This window comes from Numida meleagris, chromosome 3, assembly GCF_002078875.1.
Source record: "Numida meleagris isolate 19003 breed g44 Domestic line chromosome 3, NumMel1.0, whole genome shotgun sequence".
In the NCBI taxonomy this organism is placed as follows: Eukaryota; Metazoa; Chordata; class Aves; order Galliformes; family Numididae; genus Numida; species Numida meleagris.
The window spans coordinates 32,849,640-32,877,556 of NC_034411.1; the positions used below are offsets into that span (position 1 = coordinate 32,849,640).

The 27,917-nt window shown below is 36.7% G+C and overlaps 1 long non-coding RNA gene across 4 annotated transcripts; it reads left to right on the forward strand.

Moving 5' to 3' along the window:
• On the forward strand, nt 2,254-27,018 carry LOC110397191. Of its 4 annotated transcripts, none has more exons than XR_002437600.1 (6): nt 2,254-2,284; nt 18,299-18,457; nt 18,862-18,987; nt 20,409-20,486; nt 21,565-21,725; nt 24,636-27,018. It is a non-coding gene; the product is annotated as an uncharacterized LOC110397191 (long non-coding RNA). The 4 variants fall into 4 exon arrangements; XR_002437598.1 differs by lacking the exon at nt 2,254-2,284 and adding an exon at nt 17,755-17,814; XR_002437601.1 differs by lacking the exons at nt 2,254-2,284; nt 18,862-18,987 and adding exons at nt 17,755-17,814; nt 19,767-19,820.

Consider the following 27,917-nt stretch of genomic DNA (forward strand, 5'->3'; position numbering starts at 1 on the left):
CCAATGGACTAGGAACAACATGGAAGAAAAAAATGCCAGCTTTTAATAAAACCCTGTAAAACAAAAACAGACTGGTAAAGATCCTAAAGATCTAGATCCTAAGACTCCTAAAACAACTGGTAAAGATGAAAAAACATGAAGCCCTGGAGAAATGTGAGATTAAAAACACTTCATTCCAAGCATTTCCCTGTTGATTAACCATAGCTGGGTCTCTCATCAGAGGCTTGAATTTTCAGCAACTCATTTTAATTTTTGCATTGTGCAGTATGCCCAAGTACCTGGCCATGATTCCAACATAACTCCAAGAAGCAAATATCTAAAAGACAAGAACCTCAGCAGTGCCACTATCCCAGCCATCTTGCTGCCTGTCTGCAGATCTAGCCCATGAGACATTCTTAGAGGCAGCAAGCAGTTTTTACACAGTGGTCATTTTAAATTAAAGCCTTCCACTACCTTTATTTTAATTTAGAGTTTGCAGATACCAACAAAAAAAAGAGAATAAACCCTCTGATATTAATAAACAGACAACAATTTCCTCAACTACACAGAAACATAAAAAAATAAAATAAAATTTTGTTGCATTTAAAACAATTATAATAATTGTTCAAGTTATAAACATCACTTTATTCATTTGTAGATCTTAGTTATTTTTCATTTGCAGTGTTATTCACCATTAACACTAAAATTAGGCTTTCCAAATGCGACTAAATGATCATTTAATGGTACTGCAATTAAATATATTTAACAACCATTGAAATGGCTTATATACTTACTTTACCTGCTCATAAGTGACAGGAAGTTATGTCACAACATCTTGTGTTAAAGCAGAAAGCATTTTAATGGATGATAATACTATGGTAGGAGACTACAAGGAATAATGGATTTAAATACCTTAATTATAAATACTTGAATTTTAATGCTATTCCTTGGACATTCTTCATTTATTTCTATTGTCCAATGCTTTCAGAAAAACATGCTTTTTCAGCTAAAACTTATCTGAAAAAGAATCCCATTTGTATAACACATTTCACCACTGTCCCACCTGTCACAGTCTTAATAGAAAAAGCAGAAATAAGTTTTCTATTTTTTCAGTATCACTCTACTTTCTTTTCTATTGTATTAAGATAATTAATTCTTAAAATAAAATCCTTAAGAGGACCAATCTACTGTCCTTTAAAACTGAAGTTAATTTAAAGTTAATCTAAGTTAAAATATGTAAACACATTTTACCATTCCTACCCCTTCTACAAGTACAAATGTAAACAAAGAAATTAAGCGTAGGATGAAAACAAGGCAGGAACTTGACCTTTTGTTAAGTTCCTTTCATTCCTGTGTTGAAAGCATACTGTGAGAAATGGGGAAATAATGCATAGAAAACAGGAATCATTTCATTGGTCACCTGGAAGTCTGACTAAACGTATACTTTCGTATGACAGGCTGTAATGACGTCTATGGGAGATAACAGACTCAGACTAGTGCTTGCAGAAGATAAAAGGGAAAGCTGTTGATCAACAAGACAGTAGAGTACTTGTCTAATTTGAGTTATATGCTAAAATACTTCACAGAACTGGGACTTAAAATGATTAAACAAGAATTCACCAAAGGTATGTTGCTTGTTTGTTTGCTTTAAAGCAACAATTACTTATCTTTCACTAGAAATATATTGGAAGTGCTTGTAACCCCAAATCATGCTTTGTTCAGCATGTAAACTTTTAAAAAAAAAATTCCTGATTTCAGCTGCAGCTCATTTCTCAAATGGTTGTCTCTCTTTGAAGTACTTGCAGCTGGAGATGCAGTAGCTCTCAAAAGAGAGAAACAGGATGTTTGAAAACAAATAGCCTTTAAATCTTGTGCAGTTTTGCACCTGGGGCAGCAGTATCCGCCGTGCTGTAAGCAGAAATAAAGGGTATTTTTAAAACAAATAGAAATAGAGCATTTTGGTAATTCAAAGGTAAAAGATGGTATGAGGAGTGTGAAGCATGCCTTACCTTTGAAGTGTTTAACTTCTCTGTGACTTGTTTTAAAGAATTATCAATACTAAAAATGAATTGTATATTTTCTTCAACTGGTGTAGCAGAACTGCTGTCATGGCTTGAACCAGTCATCACTGGAGCACCTGGTGGGAAGGCAGGGCCAACCCAGGGGAGCTCAGCTGCATGCAATGCCCCTGAGTGACCAGAAGGGGTGGAGCCAGGATTCACCCCTTCCCAGTCCTCATTTAAGGGTTGGCAGTAGAGGCAAGGGTATCTCACTGGAGATTCCTGTGTACCTGAGGCTTTCTGAAGTAAGTAGTCGGGCTCCCCCCCCCCCCCCCCCTTCTCCTTTATTACTGTGCCTATAGATGTTGCATTTGAGTAAATTCTCACTTGCTGTAGCCTGGGACCTTGCTGCTCTGCTGTTGTTACTGTGCTTTCTATCCCATTATAGATGGGAAGATAAGCTACTGTAAATAAGGTTCAGTGTAACTTCAACAGAGACTATGTTCACAATGTTATTATAGCTAACTTCTTCTATGCTCTGAAACAACTACTGCTATATTTGCAGATTAGTATTTGGTGCTTCTTTGTACACAAAAATGCTATGGAGAATATGTAATTTGTTGGTTACCTAAGTATATGGTTTCTGAATCTCAGAAAACCACTTCCAACAAATCAATTCATCATTTGATGGTTGCAGTACTTATAAAGGAGAACAATGCTACAGCCATGAAAGATCAGTAAATTAGGAGATAGTTCAAAAACAAGGGTTAAATTAAAAAAGTCAGAAGTAGCTATTCAATATTCATGTGCTCTTTCATTTGTCCTCTTTTGGCACTGTTCTTACCACAGATTTCCTTGCTGGTTAAATGCTGACATTTACCTCTTATTAAAAGATGTAGTTGCAACCCAGATTAGGTTTTAAATCTTTTTAACTGGAGAATGAGAAGAGAAAATAATCATTACATTTTCCTTTTTAATAGTCAGGAAGGAAGTTGTAGGCTTAAAAATCAGGACAAAGATCATCCAATATTATTGTATTTTCCCAAATAACTCAAATGCTTAAGTGCAGAATTCTTCATCGTGTCACGCTTCATCTGAAAATACTGTCCACTTGGTTTCAGAAGGGCCACTACATAACAGATGATTCAAGATTTTGAAGAGCAACAGGAATTGAATCATAATGACTGTTCGTTTGTTCTGTTGACTTTTGTAACACGTTTCCCAACTAACATTGTTTCTGCTGCTGTCATGAGTTTGATTTCCTTGTGAATGGGTATGGAGAGATGTCCCTATATGTTAACATTTGTAGCTCAAAAAGTGAGATCTGAGAACTGCCTGTGTAGCTCATCCTTTCCTTCCAGTGGGCAAGTATGTTTTTTTTTTTTTTCCCCAGTGTTACATTGCTAATGTGTAAGTGTAGGGCTCATTCACTGACTAGTCTGCTGTTTGAAATTGTATTTAGATCGAGATAGAAAGCATAGGAAAAAAATAACTTCTACATATGACTGCGGCAAATCTTTATTATTTATCCACTTTATATTTTTCATCTTTCTTCTATTAGCACTGGTTTAATTCCATTGCTATCAAATATAAGTTAAGATGATGTAGAACTTAAAACACATTGGCCTTTTATCAGCAGAGCTACAGAGGCCAGAGAATACAAGCTACTAACAGCTTTTAAAGCTGTCCCCATTACCAGGAGAGCTGAGGACTCCAGTTTACAACATTATGGCAATCTTAAAGGGAGGTATAATCATTATGGAGGTCAGCCTAAAACTAGGGTGGTGACAGAATGTCTTGTTGGCAGTACTTAAATGGGGCTTACAAGTGCTAAGGTTGGGAATGAACTTGATGGGAATGTGCTTGATTCTCAAAGGCATCGTGTTCTTAATGGAAGCAAAAGTCTCAGGGAAAAACACAAGGGTAATAGGAGGCAGGAAGTGCTGGCTCTTCAATATCAGCATTTGCAATGTGTCTTATGGCTTCCTCTGAAAAACAGCTCTTACTCCTCCAGGATGTTCTGAAGGAGAGTTCTGTGTAAGCAGTATTCCTCATTTCTGAATACATATGATGACTTTGGGAAAGAATAAGGGCAGAGGTGATCAACAAGAGTTTGGCTTGATATATAGCAAGCTGAACTGACAATTTCCAGACTAAGAGTGTAAAAACTATCATAAAAGCCTGCACATGTACATTGGCTGGACTGAACATAAGCAGTAAAATAACCTCACAAAAATGAGGGATGGATAATATACACCTAACTGAACTGTCATAAATTTATTCATGTTCTCTTTCAGAGGGCAAATTCAGAGCTCCATTACTCTCCATAAGTATTACCTTCCAGTATATATTAACGTGTACCTGAAGAACAGAACTGGCCTCTCTGTGGGGAGCCACATGTGATTGGGTGATGACTACTTACAGTATTTATTTCCTTCAGGCTTGGGGTCTGAAGTGCGTGTTTAAGTCTATATTGGTGATGGGGTGGAGACTGTTTTGTAAGGCTGGACATTCAAGGCCAAATCAGTTTATATTAACCTCTTTGTAGCAACCCTGACCATAGCAGCAAGTAGCATCTCACAATAATGTGCCAGAACCTCTATGTATGCCCATGTATCCTGAGTATCAGGTATTGAGTAAAACTCAACAACACTATTTAATGGAGCACTTAATGAACTACCATTTTGACTCTGTCTCATAGTGCTGACACTGTCTCATCACCAGTAATGCTGTGATCCAAGAAACTGTCACTTTCAGCTTTGCATTGGTTCAGTAGGTCCTGACAAACTTTCATATAGTGTACTTTCATTTTCTTTGTGAGCATTCATAGGACCAACCGAAGAATGCTCACTATGAACCTACTGCAGAAATGTTGCAGTATTTCAATGTTGCCACCATCATTTCCAACACACTGAAGTCAGTATTTAGCTCTGTGCACAGTTTCCCTGGTCATAATCTGTTGATTCGTCATCATGAGCGGATTGAGATCATTTCACGTTGTGACAGTTGTGTGTGGCAATGTGGCTTTTCTTTCACACTGCTATAATTGCTATTGAAATGCACCACCTACAGCCTCACTGTGCTTGCATCTGCGTTTGGTGTCCATAAATGTTCAGTAAGCACTGATGAACGTCAGTTGGTGCAAATTTTTCTGTGTGGAGAAATGAATTGCACACCGTTGCCATCAGAAGGACCAACATGATGGAAAAGGTGTTACAAGAGAGGTGGCAGGACCAGCATGATAGCAAGATGCTACAAGGAGAGGGAGGTGGATTGCTCACCCATATCAGAAGATTCTGGGTTTGCAGGCAAAGGCTTCCACCAAGGAGTGATCTCCAGAAAGAGATCCTTCCTCAGTGGCAGTCAGCCCTTAAATGAGGCCTAAGAGGAGTGGAGCCAGGCTCCACCCCTACTTGTCATGCAGGTGAATTGCCTTCACCTGTGCTCCCAGGGCTGACTGGGTCTTTCCTCCAGGTGCTCAATCAGTGGTTCAGGCCATGACTCAGCAGGTCCCATACACACACCTTTGCTACATATGCACTACCATGTCAGATGCCATTTTGCCAGACTGCCCCTCTTCTGCCATCTGTTGCATAGCTAGAAAATGTAATGGGATGTTGCTGGGAAGGTTCAATGTCTACTGCCATACACCAACATCCACCTTTAACTTTATGGGCCAACATAATAAAATAGGAAGCACTACTTTCAGAGTAGCCCTTGTACCTGGACTCCAGAGAACTTCCCTCTGCCACAGGAACATCCATTCTCTACTAAAATGCATAATAGTGGTTGCTTTTTTTTGTTTGAAATAGTGGGGCTTTTCTTGCTGAATAACACAATCAGCGTCATTTACCACAAAGCCACTGCTGCCCTATAATACAGCAATGGATTATGGGGAATGTGCATTTTCTTGTTAGTGGATGAGACAACAGAGGTCACTGATGAGCCTCAGCGATAGCAAGTCACTTCTCATGCTTTACTTTTCCTTCTCTCTCTGAATTCTTACTATAAATTCTTTTTCTCAAATAATCATGCTAGAAATTTTGACTGACTGCATGTTGGCTCTTTAAGTCAAGGGCCTTGAGAATGGATGACATATGGGCAGTCATAAATTTTTAAACACAACAGAAAAAACAAATAGCTGTGAGTTATGATCAGTTTTTTGAGCTGGCTGCACAAACTTTCCAAGGCACAAGAATGTATGTGCTGTTTATCTTTATTCATTTTAAATAGATTTATTGTATGTTGTCCTTGTGACAATGGCTTCCATATATTTACCATTCTGCATGCTATCCACCAAAATACTTTTGTAATAGATGGTTGTCTTCTAGTCAAGGACTTCGCATTCACAAGATAAAATAAAAATACTTATAAATAATTGGGTTTGTCGAGAGGACTTGCAGCTCTACATAATGCATTGTAGCAATTCGCTTTGTTTTAGGAACAAAAAAAACAGACATCAAGGTTTGCTTTTTAGAAACATTTGGCAGAAAATAATCCTTCATTCCATCAAAACAATGGAGAGTTATGATTTCAATTTAGTTTTTCTGTTTTACTTCTGTTTCAAAACAAATCTCCAGAAAATAGAGTATTCCTAAAATATATCAACTATTTTCATCTGGAAATGTGTACTGGCATATTGGCAGAACTTAGATCACATAAATGTGGACTTGTCTCTGAGGTGTGCAGCCAACAGACACTCTCAGAAGTTGTATTCCATTATCATTGGAACAGCTGAAATGAAAATTCATTTCTGAACATCTCCCTTAGATACCTTGTATACTGCCATGCTCGCTAACCTCTTCAGTGCTGTTTGCTGGCTTCTCACCAGCATTATGTACTGCTCTTCTCACAGTGTCTGTTGCTTTGCCTACTTTCTACCACAATTTTTCTTCTTAATTTTATTCTTCTCATGATCTTTCTTTATAAACCCAATTTACAAAATAAGACTTCTTGCATATTTTTTATTTTTATATCCTCCCACTGATTTTGTGGAAATGAATGTTCAGGATAGATTAGCCTTCCATACAAAGCAAGCTAATATATTGACCCAGTGGTTTGTGGATTTTCTTTTTTTTTTTTTTTAATTCTATGCAGAAAAGGCCAGAGAAATGACTTTTGATCTGCAGGAAACTACGTGATGCTGAGATGATAGAGGAAGCAATTGAAAGATGTGGAAAGAGTGCTGTCCCTTTAAATGAGCTGATACTTTGTGTACATAATCTGAAAAAAAAAAAACTGTTGATTTCAGAGAGCTATGCTGGTATAGATTGTATTATTTGTTCTAGACAGTGATTTTTCTTTGTATTTTCTCAGAAGGTAGAAACATTTAGTGGTTATTTGTCCACCATTATACAGGCAATGGCAGATAGACAAGTCTTCCTTCAATATTTCTGTCGTCTTACGTGATCTGCTTGAGGGCTTGTCCCAGCTGAACACATCCTTGGTGATTCAATCATATGAAATACATCCCCGCTGCAGTGAGAGGTACTTGCAGGTGTTTTGCTGCAGCACAGGTAATTGCCTGGGAGATGCAGGAAGAAACTTCTGTAGGACTTTACTGAATTCAACGTTTTATCATCTACCCATCTCATATTCAGCTGTGCCTTGGATTTCCATTTCACTAACAAGAAACTGAGAAAGTTTTTGAGGAGTGACTAGTTAATCAGTATGGAAGGATTGCTTACCTCCTTCACTTCTCAAGTTTTATGGGCTGAGTACAGTAAGATAACTGGATAGTAATTCTGGATTCTAATTAGTGCTGTATGACACAGATTTCTAATGTGCTTAATCTGTGGGGGAAAAGGGATGGATTTCATAATTTCCGTAAGCTTTAGTTATTTATTCAGCCTGGACAAACTTGCATCAACTTGCCTTTTAAAATTTGCATTTTGAAAAGGATCTGTTGATCACTTTATGATGAGTATTTCTCAATAATATGCAAGCACTTTTCTTCTGTGTGTCAGGGCCCTAGTGAGATAGTGTTATGAGGGAAATGCAGCTTGGTGCTGATTTGATTCTTTGAATTGGGAGATTATGCTGATTTTTATGAGGGGGTTGTAATTCAAGTTTTATCTAAAAATTTAACTGAAGTTGGTCTTTCAGCATATGTAACTGCTCAAACACTGTTTTTAAGGAATCTAGTTCTGGCAATCAGTGCATCGGCTTCAGCACCTTTTTCTGAATTACAGCAGTGAGTGTAAAACAAACAAGATTTGATTTGGCCTGATTAAAGTAAGGTCAATCTGAAATGATTTCTGAGCAGTTGTGTTATACCAGGGACAAATAAATTTGTTTACCCAAAAATGATATCTTGCTGAAATAGCTGATTGATTGAACCATCTTCCTTGTCATCCCTTGGTAAATGTAGCTTTACAGCATCTAGAAGACAGCTGAAAATTACAGAACTGCCTGATGTGTCATAAGAGGTATGATTGCCTGTTTGTACAATACACTTACATTCTTGTTAAAATAACAGGAAAATATTATCAATTTTGTTTAATGCCAGAGTAAAAAGGCTGGAAAAGAAATCTAACCCATACTTGGGATTTTTTTTATTTGTGGGAATTAATCATATTGAGAAAAGAATTTCAGTTTATGGTACATTATCTTCCTCACAAGTGCTTGCACAGAAAAGAGAAAGACATAATCAAACATGAAACTTAAAGACAATCTTGCCACCTTTTAGCAAAAGAAACCAAAGAAGCACATCTTCCTCTTTCAAAAGGTAAAAGCAAAGCTGGGAGAAGTTCTTTGGCCAGTTTTTACATGCAGTACTTGCCCAAGAGTACAGTATTCCAGGAAAAAAAGCACAAATTTCACACTGGCTTCTCTAATTCCAAAGCAATTGTTCACAAGAGAGCTAGGTTATCATCTGCAGTACTTTGCTGGGTCCTATTTCCTCTTCCATGATTTTGTATTTCTTATTGACTCTCTTCCTGGTATATCTGTGAGAAAATAATATAAAGACTGAAAACAGTCTGTGATAGTTCTTCACAACTGCATTGTTTGGATATTGTGATCGGGCATGCAGGGACCTCAGGTTGGGTTTGGGTGTGATCCCTCATGGCAGCACTAGTGTAATCTAAGTTAATCAATTTGAAAAGGTTTTGCTTTGCAAATCAGAGCCTGTGACAGTGCGAAGTAATTGCAGAAACTGAAACACAGGCAGGCTGAAAGACCAAGCAGACTTCAGGAGACCTGATAGCGCTCCTTTCTCCTACACCGGGATGAGTGCAAGAGATCCTATAAAAGTGCTGAAGAGAGAAGCCTGGTTTCCATGATGATCAGGGCATACAATTTGAATCATGATATCGCAGAAAGAAAGACAAGTTTCCTGTCTGACCTGTGATGTAATTGAAGCTGTAGAAATCAAATTGTAGATGTGTGGTTATTGTTCAGAGAGAAAAGAAGAATGCTGACGAAAAATAAGGTCAAGAAGGAAACAGGACAATACTTATAGTAAGTGAAAGATATAACTAAAATGTAAATCTGTGATCCATGGGGTGGGATACGTATGGTGATAATAATAAGAGACTAGTGTAATTGAGGTGGACAGTGTATAGGCAGCGTATACGTTCAATCTACCTCTCCAGTAAAGTAGGTCCTATCATTTCATTAGCAAAAAGAGCAGCAGGATATTTCAGGTGGTGTGAAGGCTATGTTAGCAACAGTCCCTACTCAGTAACTAAATAACACCTTCTGTGCAGGTCTGATTTTTAGGCCTAATTTTCAAATTTAAGCAAGAAAACAAATTTTGCCTTCAACAAAGCTCAGTTGCCTGACAAGCTGCTAGAGTAAACAAATGCTTTACATTGTCTAAAAACATTCCTGGACAGCAAACTTTTGAAGCACAATGTATGGAATATCTGTACCTCTCTACCTCTGATACGTTTGTGAGAGGTACGTTAATACCTGCTGAAAACTAGGAGAGAGGTAAGTGAAGGGAGATAGAGGGGGAAAAAAAGAAGCCTGAGAGTGGATTTACCTATATAGTTCAAAGGTTAAGAAGATGGGTTAAGGAGTTCACAAAGTCTCCTTGAAATGCTCTGATGTGCCTATTGAGGGAACATCTCTTGCTGACTCCTAAGAGATTTTGGTCAGTCCAAATTATGTTTTCTGTAGGTGCTTCAAATATTATTGACGATAACTTCCATATGGTCTCTTATAGTGCATTATTTTCTTGGTTTTACCACTGAGCTTGGCATTACCGGTTTCAAATTTCCAAACCTCTAATTCCCATTAACTCTTTACCTTGCCCACTAAGAGTAAATTTTCAGGTTGTTTTTGCGTGCAACATAGAAAAGCAGGGTTCTGATACTGCGTAGGTCTTGTAGGCATTACTGCAATAACCACTAAACTAACTCAGACAACTTCTTCCTGATCTATACGAGTGAAATGTTACCCCATATATTTACAGGATAGCTAAGGCTTTTGGGAGGTGAAGAAGCACTCTCAATTCTCTCTCATTTATTTCACTGATTGGATTTGGGGATCTGACAGTTGCATATGTTTTATGCCAGAGAGAAATGCTATGCTTGGCATAGTACTCCACATCCATTATTTATTTTAATTGAGCTGAACTCTTGTCTGTCTTTTGGGACACAGATTTAGAAGAAAAAGACTAATTGAAGGATACATGAACTATGAAATGCAAGCAGTAGCTGTACAAAAAGATAGGAACTAGAACACCCAGCTATTAGCACTAGTTACTAAATGTCTCTGAAGCCATACGTTAGAAAGAGATATAGCTACCAGAATATAGCTGATCTAATAAATTCCACTTGAATTTTCATTGTGATGTTTCAGTATGATGTAAAGTGAAAACTCATTCTTTTGACTTATTGATCATCTCTAATGCTGTGAAGCTGGATGTTGTCAGGGTATTTTTCTGTGAAAATGCTGAAGTCAAGAAGCTGTTTCTGAGCCAGATGTCAAGTCTTTTACTTCTCTTAAACTTTTCTTTCATTTGGGCTTTTTCTTTCTCAGATCTTTTCTGTGTTTTGGATGATTTTTACACATGTTGGACAGAAACTTACTGCATTCCTTTATTTTGTCTAGTTAGACTATTGTGTGTAAAAGCCTAAATCAAAGCAAATAGGGATAGGGCTGTCAAAAAATGACCCTTACCAATACAGGTAGTACTTAATGTTTGTTCCATGGCCAGACAGTGAGGATTCATTTAGACTTGAATGCTAGAGTTCCTCCTGGTTGCATTAGTGTATGGTACAGCTTGATACAGAACCACTGCATGGTGTGCTCTATCAAAGTTGTGCTGATGTTCTGCACTTGTAATTTAGAGAAATTTCAGGACTCCTGCAAACCAATGTTCAGCTTCCTTCTGCCAGATGGATAGTCTATGAATTTCAGAGTCATGCACAAGAATTTTAGGTGGCTTTAAAATGTCCAGCTGTAAGCCATGGAAGGCCACTTGCTGTGCTGTTAGGATCTTCTGTTAAAACAGACGCAAACAAACTCTCAATGTCCGTAATGCTACTAGTCACTTCTTATGCTCTGGTCTATGTTTAGTGTAGGTCCAGCTCTTTTATCTCACAGAAACATTTATCCCAGTATACAATAGCTAAAATTTTTCCGCTACTGCTAAACCTAACTTGGTATCTCACACAGCTTTATTAATAAAACTAATAAAGCTTTTTTACTGTTCGTATTAAAAAAGACAGTTTGAAACATTTGCATGATAATTGTCTTTAAAAAAAAAGTCAGTATTTTCTTGTAGAGCTGAATTCCTGTAGTATTTTTCTACAATGCACATAAGGTGTTACTATATGTACATATCAAATTTATTTCATAATTATGAATTTAAGTTATGTTAGTGAAACAATGTCAGCTGTTAGTTAGGAATGTGTAAAATAGAAAAGAACAGTATTAAAATTGTCTGACTTTCCTTAATGCATGCATTCTCACATGATCTGTGATTACACGCATAGCTCATGGTTTTTCCTGCAGGATCTCTGCCTTAGCCAGTGGCACAGGTGGTTACACTTGTACTGTTGGAGGCAAAATCCAACATCAGTCTCCATCCTTGCAGACTCCTTGTTTATGTCTGTTCTATGATTCTTCTCCTTAATTAACTCCTACTGTCATCCTCAGTAGCTCCAGTTTTCTTTGTTCTTTGCTGCCGTGAAGGTAGTCTTTATTTCTGTTTCCTGTGTTATACAATTTTTGCTAAGTTAGCATGTGTGTTTGACGCATTTCGGTCTTGGAATGTCAGAAGGGCTTTTTTCCTTACTCATGAGCTGCAGATGTTACTTTCAGTTTAGACTTAGTGCTATACTTCATAGGTGTATAGGGATATGAAAATCTACATCTTTCAGTACAGAAATCTTTCCAGTGCTTATAATTTGCTTATAACTTAACTGTGAACACAGAAAAGAATGGGAAACACAGAAGAGTACAGGAATCAAAGAATGCTTCTGTGCAGAATGTGAACTATTGATGAGGGTTCAGAACTACGTACTGGAACTGAAAGTTTATGTAATTTTACTTTATATTCTCCAAATAACATGCTGTTCTTGTGATGTTATTCTCACTAAAGCTGAACAATTTTGTCAGTTCTTTTTTTTTCCTTAGAAAGAATTAAAAGCACAGCTTGAAGTGGCATGGCAAAAGAAAAAGAAATGGTATCTAGTAATGGAAGGATGTAGCCTTAGGAACAATGTGTACCAACACCATAACTTGTGTATTTTCTTGTAATTACATGTATGTTAAATCTATATACATAGGAGGGTAACAGTAGTATTCAATATTTAAGATCAGTAGTTGAAATGTAAGTAAAAAAAAAAAAACTTCTTGGTGGTAAACGTTCTCAGGACTTTAAAAATCTTTGCTCCATTCAGTTATCTCTTTTGTTGTTGTTATTGCTGCTATGAGCACACTAGATAAACTAATCTTGCCTCGGAGTGGTTGTTGCTTTACATTGATAACATATAAACAGCTTGTCATGCAGTATGTTGAATGTGTACATGAATGATGATAGTTTTTATTTTTTTCCACAGTATGAACAAAAAATTAAATCTGGTCAGATTTATATCATACACATATTTGTCCTGCAATTAAAAAAATATAACTGTAGCTTAAATCCTGAAGTAGCTTTAGTGATTTACTTCAGCTGATAGACACCGCTTTCACAACGCTGCTGCAATAACAATTTAAATTTATATTGCTCTGCTCACGACTAGGCTCCAAAAGAAGTAAGCAGTGGAAAAGAAAAACTGAACAAATGAACACTGAGAAAAGAAACAATTTAAAAGTCTGTCTTTAAACAGAACTGTAGTTCTGAGCTCCCCAGGCAGCATATTTGACAGTATGCACTGAGATGTGAAAGAATTTACAACAGTTCAGACCTGAACACCTAATCAATAAGACAGCGAACAAGTCCAAGCTAGCTGACCACAGTACCCATCACCTTCCCCATGTGTACAATATATGATCTAAATTTAGTAGAGCATATTGCAGTCAGTTGGTTACCACAGTGTTTTGCCCTATATAATCATTCAACTGTTGCTGTGTGTTCCCTGTTTACTGGTGTAGTCCAGTTAATTGAACTCATTTTAGTTTTTATACATGCCGTGGAGAGAAAATATTTCCAGCAATGAGAAAGCAGGATTAGTCACACACTCTCCCACTCCTGCTCGCAGAAACTTTGCCCACAGACTGCCTGGAAGGGCAGACGTGGGATAGGGATCATCTACAGTCCTGAAGGAAAAGTTCTTCTGATCTTCTATGACATCTGAAGAGTGGTTTGAAGGAAAAACAACTAGCTTCAGGTCTTTAGAATAAGAAACCACAAAGGACCTCAAAACCAAGTCCAGTCTTTCTGCATAAATGATATTCAGCCTTTGAGTTTGTGTTGTACACATGCTGCTCCCAGCACATCCTCATTGTTTAGGGCAGCTCTGCTGCCCAGTCTCCAGGTGGATGGGATATATCTAGTTACAGTGCCATTTCTCTTTCACTTTTGCCTCTAAAAATTTAATTTTATTACAATTGTTTGGTAGACTATTTAGTTTTTAATACCTCTTTAGCTAAGAATTCACAAAAGTACTCAATTCAGTCTGACTTACTGCCCAAAACCTAAGGAACAATACTGCTCATCTAGTCCCGAAGTTACAATGAGGGAATGTTAAATACAGTATATGAAATATGTACACTTTCTACTGTAAATACTTAAGAAAAAATAAAAAACCTGAAAGGATACATGCTATGAAGTAATAACAAAGTTAATCAGAAATACCATTGGCAATGTCTGTATTGCATCAAAAGAGCTAATTTATAGTCCTCAAAAACAATGAAGAAAAAATAAGCAGCTCTACCACAAAACATTTTTCAAAATCAGTTACATTGGCTGATAGATTGGATAGTTTATATGGACTGTAATTAAAGTATGAAATAAGCCGCAAGCACAGTTAAAGACTGTAATATCTACTTGAAATAAATGAGTTCTTAGTACAGCAACAGAAACTTTATGAAGTTTACTTTTTTAATCAATGATTATAAATTCTCAGCCCTCCAAACCTATTCTCTTGACTAGATTTTTTTTTTGTTACGCTATTTATTTTGTATGCAATTTAAGTTACCTAAAGTTAACAACTGCATAAAAGGAAAGCAGGGCCATTGTTTTATTTATCAGTGTCCTCTTCCAATTAAGCAGACATTTGTATAATACAATCCAATGCAGCTATCAAATTGCAATTAGTTAATATTAAACAGCAACTAATCAAACAAGATTAGATAGAAGATTAGATAGAAAATGATTCTGTTCCAACATGTATTTGTCTTGCAGAGAGGGTCAGTGCTGCTCAGCCTGAGCGAATGGTTCCAAAAAGGCAAGATCACAAAGAAGAGGAGGAAGGGTGACTTTTAGGCCCAGATCTTGTCCAGTAAAAACCTGAGATTTGTCAGGGGACAATCTCAGGTTGTAGAATCTATTTAGAGGCTTGGAACCTGATTACAAACCTTCATGACTGCAGAGACCCAGCAGAAATTTTCTGAGAACCGTGATTGCACACGACTTTTCAGAGGTTTTTTTGTTTGTTTGTTTTTTTGACTGATATGTCAAACAGCAAAGACATTCAGCTTCTTTGTCTCTGTTCTACTTCCGAAGTGGAAACAAAATGGATTTGTCATGTGGTTGCTACGTTTTGAGATGGAGAGAACTAGAAGAGCATAGTCATGGGGTGAAGGCAGAAAACATTACTCTTGTAATCCTCTAGCCGTGTAATTTTCTTCACGCCTAGTCTTAAAACTTTGTTAGTGAAACTCATAAATGTAATACTTTGATACAAGAAGAACAGGCCTACAAGCACTTTCTGTTAATAACAGATATTGAGAGACAGAAGAGGATTTCAAGGCGTTTCATTGTTTTCTCATTGTGTTGCTTCTAGGAGTCTGATCTGCATTAAAGTAAATGCAAAGATATTAAGATAAATTGGATGTGTAGCTATGTACTCTTCTCACCAGACAATTGCATGTCTGCGGGAGATCTTGGGGAAAAGGGGTAGTAAAGAGGTGACTATGGAAGATGTATTTTTGTTGCTACAGGGAAATTCCCAAACAGTGATCTTCCTTCTGGATGCTGCCATGGGTGAGCAAACACAGGAGCATGAGAGAATGCGTTTCTGTCAGTGTGAACAGTAGAGTGCCTTGACAGTACCAAGCTGGAGATGTTTATAATGCAGTGTAATATATTGCTCTTATCTTGTTTTCAGCTTTACAAACCTCTCTAGGTATCTTTTAAAAAAAAAAAAAAGCAAATTTCAGACAGATCTGGAGGGGAAAATGTTTGTGTAGGTAGCATTTATTTTAGAGGGAATCAAGAAAGAAAAAAGGAAAAAATTCAGTGAGTTTCTCACAGATTGAGCCTATGTATTGAGGTCAGTAACAAACATGGAAGGTTATAAGCCATCTGATCATTTGCCTTTAACAAACATCTTTACCAGTTGACATATCTGTGACTTCTATACCCAGCTCTTTTCTTTCCTAAAATCTTTACCGGTAATTGGTGTCACACCTCAAGGATTCAGTGCATTGTCTGCAAGATTAAAAAACATGCCTTATCTATTTATATAGAAGAATGAATCAGATAAAATCACATGGCTAAGCTTTATGAGGTAGGTTAAAATTTGCTCACAGTTTTTCTGTAGAAGCTTGAAAAAAAAATTCTGATCTCCTGTATGGCTTTCATGACATCTTTAACTATGTATTATCTTAAATTGATGGCAAATAGCATTTTTATCTACACATCTACTTAACTTATATTCAGTTCACTAGCAACAGACCGCTCAAAATTTATGCACCCCATTAAAAATCCAGTTCAGAAGCATAGCTAGGGTCTGGAAATCTGATGAGCTCCTGTAGCAGGAGACTGGCCTAGGAACAGTCACGTATGTCCTCTGTTCCTCATATAGCTTCATGGAGATTAAAAACACAACTCAAAGTGCGCTTCAAATCCAGGCTGTCCGTGCATGTGGGGCATGGAGGTAGGATATTTTTCACAAATGGTTAATACTATACAACAAACACTTTAGAAACAATAACAACAACAAAGTAATTACAGTAACCCTTAATATGTCTCATGATATTTAATAGTCAGGACAAAGTAAAAACTTAAAATGTCTATAAAAAGCACATTTAAGAACCCCCAAAATACATATATTTGATATGGGAAAGTAATTTAAGAGGAAAATTATGTATTTTCTGTTTTTTCTCTGGCATGTTCTCATGTTCCTGTAGCTCACTTTCAGCTAAATTACTGATCTTCAGAATGTAGTTAAGGTTATTATATTTGTTAAACCTTGTGCTTATAACAAAAAAAGCAATGCATTATCATAAATTGATGTTGAAGTATAACAGATGTCATATGATTTGTACACTACTTCAGTTGCAGAGATAATGGGTTTTATCTAGATGATTATTTTTTTGTATGTAAAGAATGATTCATATTTACATAGTGCATTTAAGGGCTCCAGTGATATTAGCATACTACGTTACGGAGAGCTTTTTTAAAAATAGGTAGGAGAAACAACAGCTGGAAAGAGAAGAAGATATGGAAGAGGCTTGATCAAAGTCTCAATTGCAATAGATATATACTGTAACATACAGTCTTTTGCTCTGTGCTGTACATAAGGCAGCCCCTCCCTCCATACAATAATGCAAGTACCCTGTATGCACCTGAAGCTACCAGAGGCATAGGATTTGCCGCTAGTCTTCTGTATCATTTTCTTCCCTGTACATGCCTCACTCATCTCTTATAGGTGCCGTCTCTTTTTGAGACGGCCAGGTGTGTTGCTACACCAGTTGGGTTTAGCCTTTAAGCTCTCTGGAACAATGAATGTTATGACTTTGGGAGGCTGAGCGTACAGAGTCTTGGCAAATTAGAATCCCAATCTAGCTACAGTTTTCAGGGTAAGAAGTACTACTGTTCAATAGTAACAACTATAATTTTTCCCTAGTTAATACAGAGTGACCTTGATATTTCCCATGTCTTGCCTACTGGTGATAATTATTCATTTTTCTTGACCAATTGCTTCAATTCCCACTTTTCCTGTTGTGTCTTCACAAGTTAACAAAGGTCAGAGGCAGACATGGAGTCAGTGGAAGTGCAGTGGCTGCAGCAAAGGAGTGCAGTGATGGGTGAAGACATTAGGATGGATAGCTGGAAAGTGTTAATGGCAAGAACCACAGGGAATGAACAAAAGGTGGTTGATTTTAAGATAAGAGCTCTGTTACATTCAGTTTTCCCTCCTTTTTCCTGCAGTGTAGCCACTCCTAAATGGCCTGGTAAACTGTTAACATCCTAATTGCATATTAACTTCAGGTAAGCGCATCTAACTCTGGGCAAGCAAACCTAACTATTATTTCTGGGACAAACCTATCTTTACTAGAATGCTCAGGTCCTTACAGTGTATCATGAGTTCCGCCCAGTACAAAGAAAATGGACTAATTTCGTTGTCACACGCAGTTACTTCCAGAGCGAGATATTTGTGCTGCATCTTTAGCAAACCAAGACTAATGCTGAGTGACAGAGGATATATAGAGACATTTTATTTCCTTTAAATTTTACTAATTGTCATGACAGTTTCATAAGCCTAGGGATACACTGTGTGTTGTATTTACTTTTTTATATTTTCATTTGATTTTGAATGTGAAAACTTCTGGATTCTATGTGGGCATTGTTTTCCATTTAAGAGAGCAGAACAACCCAAAACCCTCATAATTACTGGGCAAAAATGGGACCAAATATATTTAGTTCAAAATCCAAGAGACGGTAACTGAGGTTTCTAAAATGATATTTTTTATAGATAACTTTAAGTCTGCTCTTTGGAATTTTGAAGATCTGGTGATATGCTTTGAACTACAGGAGTTGGCAGTACTACCTATTTGTCAAATATGCATCCTTGATATGTTACAGTACAACTGCTGGATCTAATTCTACTGCAAAATGAGGAATGTATTAATAGGTAAGGTGAATGCTAAAACAGTATTAATGCTGGAAGTAACCAGTGACTGGCACAATACTGCCATCTAACAGAGGGGGAACGCAAAACATTTGGAGATCTTTCAACTGTATTTACAAAACACTGTCTGATACTAAAATATAAAGAGAATAAATATTCACAAACACAGCAAACATTCATAAACCATCTAATATGTATTTGATTTTTGTTCCTGCACATCAGCAAGTTCATCTACAATACATTAATATCTTGAGGCTTTAGCTAAAGCATTTACTGAACATCTGTTCTTCTTACTCTTACCAGTTGTACATAATACAAGTTATTATTTGTCAGTATTTACAGTTTATTTAAAATAAACAACTCAATTATTTTCAAAATTTTCTTATCCCTTTCCCCATTTATTTCAGCATGCTTTCAAGGTTTGGTACAGTCAGATATCCTCAGGTATTGAACCCAAAACCCAAAGTATTTGTATGCACTTGGAGTCACTGAATTAATAAGCGAGGCAACGAAGCACATCTCCCTGTCTGAGGGTGAGACAGAACAGCTGAACCATTTATGTTCACCTTTCATTAGACGTAGAAGTAAATGTTTTATTCCTGTCTTTTTCTTCCACAAGACTTTTTGTCTTCTCAGACACATGGGATGCCTTGTCAAATCATCTGTGTAGATACAATTTACTACTGTTTATTCTGTTCCTAATTACCCTTTTCAGATCTTCAGTAATAATATGTAATGAGCAAAGAATAATTAATTTAGACTAACCAGTCCAGATCAATTATAAGACAGTAACAGAACTGTAAGGCTTTCTTGTTCTAGCATCACCCACCACCCGCTAGTGTCAGACAATAAAATGAGACCATTGTGTTTCCAAGCTTGGGGTGTTCCTGTACGATTTACATAAATCCCCAAATTGAGCGACCATCTTTTTGCACACTTTACCAGTGCTTCATGTAACCACCCACAATAGGCCATGGGTGCACGTAACCCAGCTCTGCTGTACCTGTCATGGGCTGGCTGTGAGCTGGACTCGGAGCAGAAACAGATGTATTGATCTTTAGAGAGATTGGTGTGCTCCTGTCTGGGACCTGTATGTACATATGGGACATCTAGTGCAGAAATAAACACATTATGATGTAGTCAGTGATGAACTGAATGTGCTACATCTCTTACAGATTTCACAGGTAAACATTGCAAAGCAATTCTTAATGCACCATTTGATCTATGCAGCCTAAAAAACTGCAATGTATGAAATATAATGCGCGTACTTAATAATAATGTATGTACTTAATGTAGAATACAAATTAAACAGCAGGAAAAAACATGGAGGAAAAAAAAAGCTGTGGCTGATGGGAATGTTCGTATGGTAAGATGTGTGAGAAACCTCTCTCTGAATATGATCTTGCTTTCTGGGTGTCTAAGCACTTTGCAAGTGGATTTGGTAGTAAGCAGCAGTCTAGCTGCAGGGTTTTGGGAATAGTGGCAAACTGATCGGTGTTTTTTTTTGTTTGTTTGTTTGGTTTTTTTTTTGGAATGCAGAACTATGAGCCTCTGTACGACCATATAGTATCTTGTGTCCAAGAGACAATGTTGCACTAGTTTGTGTTCTGTTCCCTTTGAAACACATTTTTAGCCCAAAGACAACTGGCTAGCACAGCACCCAGCTCCACAACACTGCAAACAGCATCTTGTACTGAGGCTAATTTGTTCTCACACTTCAGTCACCTGGGGTGGTAAGGTCTTTCCTTTTCAAATCTGGTTGTGCAGTCCTGGAGCACAGCTAATTAATAATAAATGGTAACTTAGGTGACTACATTTGGCAGGGGATTTCTCTCTCACCTATTAAAATCTGTGACTAGATTTTTCAAGCTGTATTTTTAGAACCACTTACCATGATTTTCAAAGCACAATTTATTCTGTTTTATTTATTGTTATTTTTATTTTTTCTCTCCAGGCCGTAACTTACTGACTTGAAACCGATCTTCAGCCTTGTATACTCCATAATGAAAAATGCAATGCTTGATTCAATGCGGTAATGTTTCCTCCTCCACCTAAGTAAACTTTCCAATTTCTTTGGCTCTAAAATTATTATTTTATTAAGATTTCACCCTGAATCAACTGGAAAGCTTTGATCTGTAAAGTACCATCATTCATTTCCTTCAACAGGAGGCTATTGCTGTAAAATCACTGTTTATCCATCATAGCTGTGTTACATCATGATATTTTATTGCATACAAATACAAAATATTGTGTTTTTCTTTTCCTTAGAGGAAGATGTTTATTATTTGGTGTATATACAGAATTTCGACTTAAACACACAGCCCAGTTTCCTGCTCTTTTTGAATGCTTTAACATAGTTGCAAGCCACAAACAATTCTGCAGTGTTTGCCATAGACACAGGTTAGGCATTATTTTGGCACTGACTCATTTGATTTTTCCTACTGCAACATAAAATGTATTTTTGAGTAGTTTGTGAAAAACTGTGAAACATATTCACTGTCTATGAAACCTGAACTTTTTGCAAGTTCATTCAAAGTACAGTGTGGTAATGCTGAGAAGAGAACAAGGACTGAAAAACTAAATTGTTATTCTTGGAATGTGAAGAATCAGTAGCAATCTGTATTTAATGTAGGAGTTGTGAGCTAAATTTTGCCTAAAACAAAGATACAATCACTGGATTGCAGATTCTATCTAGGGAAGATGCTGCATAGCAAGTCCTGTGACTTATCACAGGTGTTAGGCTGCTCTCACAAGTGAAGAGTGCTGCTTGCTCTATTGATTTCTCGCAGGAATGAAAGATCAAGCTTACCAAAAGGCATATAATTGCACCCATGTCTGTGTTTCAAATGAAAAATAAATATATTTTTAAAACCAACAAAATATTTTCTCAGATGAAATACTCAAGCCTCTTAAGATTAGTGAATTAGAGGCAAAAAGATAGCAACTGTTTTGCATAGTTTTTAAGTAGTGATATAGAAATGGATCCACCAACATTTTTAGGATGGTCAGTTCTTAGTAGCGATTCTACCCTGAATTGTCGTAGGTCTTGTGAAAAGAAAATTAAGCACAAACTAAGTTTTCAATTTTGTCTAAAATTCTACCATTTCCAGGAAGAACTGCTCTCCGCCACCCCAAAGTCCTCTATGAAATGGAATAAGGAAACAAGTGACTGAAGGTTTCTCAGTCAACCTTGCTTCTCAGAAGGAGCAACAAAAGTCTATCTTCAATTTCACTCATAGAAACTGATCTCCTTAAGGTTGGACTGCCAAAGGTAAGAATAAACATCCTTAAGTGCTTTGCTGGGTGAACTTGTAGTTTGCCTTCTGAAGATCTTTTTAATACTAATTTTAAGGCCCAGCTGGAAAAAAAAAAAAAAGCTCTCTTCCTTGCAATGAATTTTATGTCAGGTTGATGGAGGATATGAAACTGACTCAGGGATATCAATCCCCATAGCTGAAAGCCTATGTAGTCATTTACATTAGATCATCCTGATGCTCGAGGGCAATGGCTGTTACAAATGCTTCCACTCCAGAGTTGGAAGTATTTTGTATGCACTTTGCATAGACAGAAACAAAAAAGGGCAACAGGGATCAAGTCGTGTGTTCTGTAATATTTCCTGATATATGCCTTCATAATATTAAACTGCACTGGGAATGGGCAATTTTAATGCAGGAAGACATTTAGTTTGGAAAAAAATACATGGACTCTTTTAAAAATACTAAAAAGTAAAAATTACATGTTTAATAGTAAAAATAATTAGGAAATTCTTAAGAACATGAATAGTTTAGGTGTGACTTCAGAACTGGAAAATAGCATACAAATGTTCTCTGTGGGACATGCTAAAATGAACTGAATGATCATTGTGTCTAAACATTTCTTAATTCAATAATTTGCCGCTGTATTTGCCAGGAATTTACTAAGAAAATGGAGAGGAAAGAATTAAAACAGATGATTAATTACTTAGAAGCAGAACAAATCTCAAATGGCTCTCATGTACTTTGAGCTTACAAGTCAATAGAAGGTTTGCAGTTTTCAAATTCACAATTGTGCCCCATAGCAAACTGGCACAATTATCTCACCTCTCTGTGTGAGGTGTCCTGCTACCAAGAGAGATTTTGGAAAAGTCAAGAAACACAGAAGAGTTCACATTGCCAAATGGGATTTGCTCTATTTTTAAAAGCAACCAAATGAACAAAACAGTCTTTGACTGTGAAAATTCTTTCTTAGCTTTTTGGGAGTGGGAAGATAAGGTTAAGTGTATTACAGATAAAAAAAAGAGATTTGTGGTGAGGAAGAATTAAACCTCATGGAAGAGGTGAAATCTGCAGTTAACTTCTTCAATATCAACTCAAGTTCTCAGACATAAGAAAAATGCTATCGAAGAGATCCCTAAGAGCTAAAGCACTGCAATAAATAAATAAAATCACAATCCCTTTCCAGAGGGATGATTATTACAATATTCAAACCTCAGGTCTGTGTATTGCTTACACTATGTTACGTGAGTATTGGGATTCTTATAGATTGACAATAAAGTAGTCCTCAGAATTACAAATTGTACACAAACATTTTTTTTCTTCCTTCCAAAAGTCGGTTTTATAGCACGGGGTGCATAAACTTTGCCCCAGTTCGTTTCAGACAGGGACTTAGTCAATGGCATCAGTGAACATAGCATAGTTTCACCTAGTGGCAGAGAACGTTAGCGTCAAATAAAATTAGCTGACCCTTTCAAAAATTGTTTCCAGTGGGCATTTGGATTCAGCTTCTTGAACTTACAGCAGATAAAATAATCTTCAGAATGGACATTCCTTATCACTCAGTGGCACTACTCTACCCTGCCCAAGAGCACGTGCACTGATCATTGAGATAAACAGCCTGCTACTGGCATGATGCTGTAAAGGGTTTATAAAAATCATTGATAGAGTCTGATTAGATTAAACAATGGAGTAATTCTTGAGAATTCAGCAGAAGTGAAGAAACATGAAGAAAACTGCCATACATAATAGAGAGATCACTACTTTTGTTAAAAAAAAAATTATAATAATTGAAGGTAAACAGATTTATTTCAATATTTGTGAGATTTCAGAGGAAAAAGAAATAAACAGTATTGTTGAGAAGAGACTTCTTGTGATAACAGAGAGGGATGGTAGGAGTACCACAATAAATGCTCTTCAGGATTAGGCTAACACTTAATGTACGCTAACACTTAACACTTAATTAGGCTAACAATTTAGTATAACTGTTATGAGCCAGCGCTAGCTTTGTGCTGCCATTTAACCCAGCTTTACTGCAGAAACATAAGCAAAAAAAGTCTTCTGGAAATCTGAAACCTACAACCACAAGCAGTACACAGGCACTGTAGTCAGCTCTATGATGCTTTAAGCATGAAGGATTTTGCCAGGTGTTTAGAGATGAGGGGTTGTCATCCTATCTCAAAAGTCATTGCTGAATCATCTCATTAAATGACTGCCTAGATGTACTTAATTCAAAACTAAAACATATAGCATCTAAAAACCTCAAACATCCGTTTCAGATCAGTTCTCTGGGGGGCCAAACTTCTTTGTACAGTGCCTGAAAAACACAGATGTTGTGCAGTGCATGAATATTCAACAGGTAAGATGAAAAGTCTCCCTCCAGTCCTACAGCCAGGCTGTGGCAGAGCTTTTCTTTCTACTGGAGGGGGGAAAAAAAAAAAAAGCTAGAGCAATTGCCAAGGGCTTTCACACATGTAATCACATGCAACCAGTTCAAAACATTGCTGACAACACATTCATCCTCGAAGTCATAACAGTACAGACAATGACATTCGTCTTTTGCATGCTGGAACTTGTCACCTCTCTGCTTTTTGAATGGGTGAGCAAACAGCCTGATAGCTGCCTCATTCTGAATAGAGGAAAGAAAAGGTGGGGGAGCCAAGCCTTTGAAGAGATCATAATGTTTTAGTAAACTGTTTTTGGAAGTGAGGTGGGAGTGAAGAACCATTCTTCATCTCAGTACTAGCCAGGTGAAAATGCATTTGTTGTGTTCAAGTGTGGGCTTGTTGCTTCACATTTCCTGAAGGTGAGCAGGGATAAAAAGAACAGACAAAAGCAGAGTTTCTTTGAAACATTCCAGTCATGCAGGGAGAAAGTTGTACTGATACTGCACTCTGACATTGACTAACTCTGGGCTTTTCCCTCCAAAGGCATTTGGGTTTCCTCTAGGCACAGAGTGACCAGCGGAGGAGGGCAGAATGAGGAACAGGGCTGCACTGACCCCCACAGTCCTACTGCAAGATATAACCTATCCCTGAAGCAAAATCGCCAAAACATGGGTGAAGAACACACTGAAATCTTATTTATATGTAGGGTGATTAGCTATTTTATTTACTTGTCTTTTTTATATAACCTATTTAAAAGGAAAGTGTTTATCTAGTTGATTTTACAGAGGCAGAGATTACACTGATAATTAGTTGTTTCTATTTCTGCCAACACTCTCTCCATGCTAATATTTTAATGTCTGTAATTTTCATAAAAGAAGGACATGCAGCATGCCATCTGATCTCCCACAGACTCAAATTCTCTCCTGCCTTCATGCACCGCCTCTGTGCACTCCCTGGCAATAAAGGTTTTTCTCAATATGGTAGCATGAATCACTGTTGATGAGCATAGCTAATAATGTCAGATTCACAGAAGGCAGAAGCAATGTCTCTTATTTTACTAGTGTCCTCAGGACATGGTTCAGCAACCGGATAAGAGTGAAAAAGATGTAAAACTAGGCACACAGCTGAGCATAATAAGGACAAAAAAATAAGGCAAAATCCCAGAAGAGATTTGAGGAAATCCAAATATTAGTCTTATCAACACACCCCATGCTGTCAAAATAGAGAACAAAAGGATATTCATTTTTTTAATATTTTCCTCTTCCTTCTTGCCACATATGTTGTACCGCTGTGTTGTGCTAACCACCCATATGGCTCCAGATACAAAAATATATACTTACCAGCATCCTACAATAACACACCTCAGAAGATTAATTTGGGTCCAGTAGTGTGATCATTTTATAATTACGTGTTTAGTCACAGTAACTAGAGTGCATGAGGACAATTTCTAACAAAATACTGATACTCTGCATCTTCTGAATATCAATGAAATAATCAAGAAGTTAGCAATCTAAATAGAAGTTAAAAGTCTAATTATGTTGTCACCGTATCTTAATACTGAACAGTTTTCTGACAGTATATGATCTGTGATTAATGGGCATAATTATGGAAATCAGGGTATATAGATTTCAGATTATTTGTTTCGGCAATCAGCACCTATTTCTAAAAAAATAAATTTCTTTTTTAGTTTGTATATATCTTATCATGTATGCTTAGATATTCCAAAGAAATTGCTAGTCAAATTTCAATGAATGCCATTCCAAAATACAGGAAGCACAAGATATAGACCTGAACTTTGCATGTGGGTACAAAAAGACAGAAAGAAGCAACCAAGATCACTGCTGAAAGTTTGAAAGCATAAATTCAGCTGTGAATCAGCACTTATCCAACATTTGAGAAGACTAATTGCTTTTGCTTTTTTGCATGAGCAATTTGTATGTATCCAAGGTTAGGTAGTTCAAATGCTACTAGTTCTGTTGTGTTTTTTTCAAGCCAGCAGACTAACACCAGTTAGTACATGTGAGCTAGAGGTGCATTACTGAAACCAAAACCAGAAAAGTTCTCCTAAAAACTAATGAAGCAAAACAACAAATGCAGAACATTTTAATTTTCCAGTCTGAGAAGTTTTGTTCCAAATTGTATGTGAATTGCTTTGGGAATGAAACTTTTGAAGGCAAAATGTAATTTTCCTACCTAATGCAGGTAATTTTTCCTATAGATGGAGCATGTTGGAGTAATAGCTATATACGAATATTTAATGTAAAAACGTTAAAGATTTTCTGCTGTTTTGGTTTCCTGGGATATTTATTTATTTATTTGCCCAGTTTATTATATTAATAGGACACCCTGTTGCTTGGTGATGTTTTTCCACATAACTTTACTATCAGAATGATATTAAACACATCATTTATTCACTTAAACTTTGTTTCCTGAACTTCATTTTGAAAATTAAAATTTCTCTTTTATACTTGCAGTATTAAAAAATAAGTACTTAGTTTTCTTTTCAAGCTTGCCAGCTAATCAATTTGGCCAGATGTCAAGCAATCTTGTGTTTATAGAGAAAAATAAAGGCAAGAGCAAAATACCTTCAATTTATCCACAACTTTTATGCAAAAGCTGTAATAATGTGCTTCTGAAATTATTGTATTAATTGAGAAAGCATAAATGCTAATGACAATTTGAGAAGCAGCAGGGTATTGTGCCAGTTCAGAATTATAACATGCCTTCAAAATAATGCTCTTGTAGAATCTAGTGCAATGTTCATTGAAATGAAAGTGAGTTTCTAAAATGCAGTAGGTTCTATTTCTTGTGTAATAAATGCGTGTGTAGTATCTCTGGAAAACCATAAGAACCAACACCTGAGAAAATGCAGCCTTCCCTTTCACAGACATTCTAGTAATAAATAAAAATACATGCTATGATATATTTTTAACCAGAATGCATTTTTCTCATCAGTAACTAACACTTTCATGTTAGCTCTACACTCTTATTACTGAAGTTGGAAATGTCTGATCCTCTAGATATTTGATTCTCAAGGAAATATTAATTTTCTCATAACATGTTTCTCTGAAAAAATATATTGAGATATGTAAATAGTTTGGATAATACTACACAGAGGATTTCTTTTGAAGGAAAAAAAACTAAAAACACCTACTATATTTGGTCTTAGAAAAACTGATTTTTTTAAAATATCTTTCACCATTCCTCTTTCTACCATGTAAACTTCTTATGGCTACCATGACAATATTTATTTACTTCATGTACTGTTGAAATTTAAAAATACATATATTTATTTTTATATGAAGAGATACAGGCCCTCGTCCAACAAAGCATGCACTTACATACATAATTAACTTTTGCTATGTCTGTGTCTCCAGTGAAATCAGTGGATGTCTTGTACACCCCAAGCACTTTGTGGAGCCAGTTTGGATTGGAAGGGGCATTAAAGGTCATCTAATTCCAACGCCCTGGCTGTGGGCAGGGCTGCTACAAGTCTTCTGCAGGGCTGTTCTCAATGAGTTCTTCTCTCTGCCTTACACTTGTTCTTGTGGGCCCACTTTTCAAGCTTTTCCAGACATGTTTGGATGGCATCCTTTTCTTCTATTGTATTAACTGTGCTGCTCAGCTTGGTGTCCTCAGCAAACTTGCTGAGGGTACACTCAATCCCACTATCTAGGTCACTGATAAATGATGTAAAACAGTAGAGCTACTTAAGTTCTACTGATGATGTCTTCACAACACAAAATCTTTATTAATATGGGAAGTCAGTGTTTTTGTGTACTGACTTGGATGCCATCAAAAAAAGTCATTTCTAGAAAACAGTCC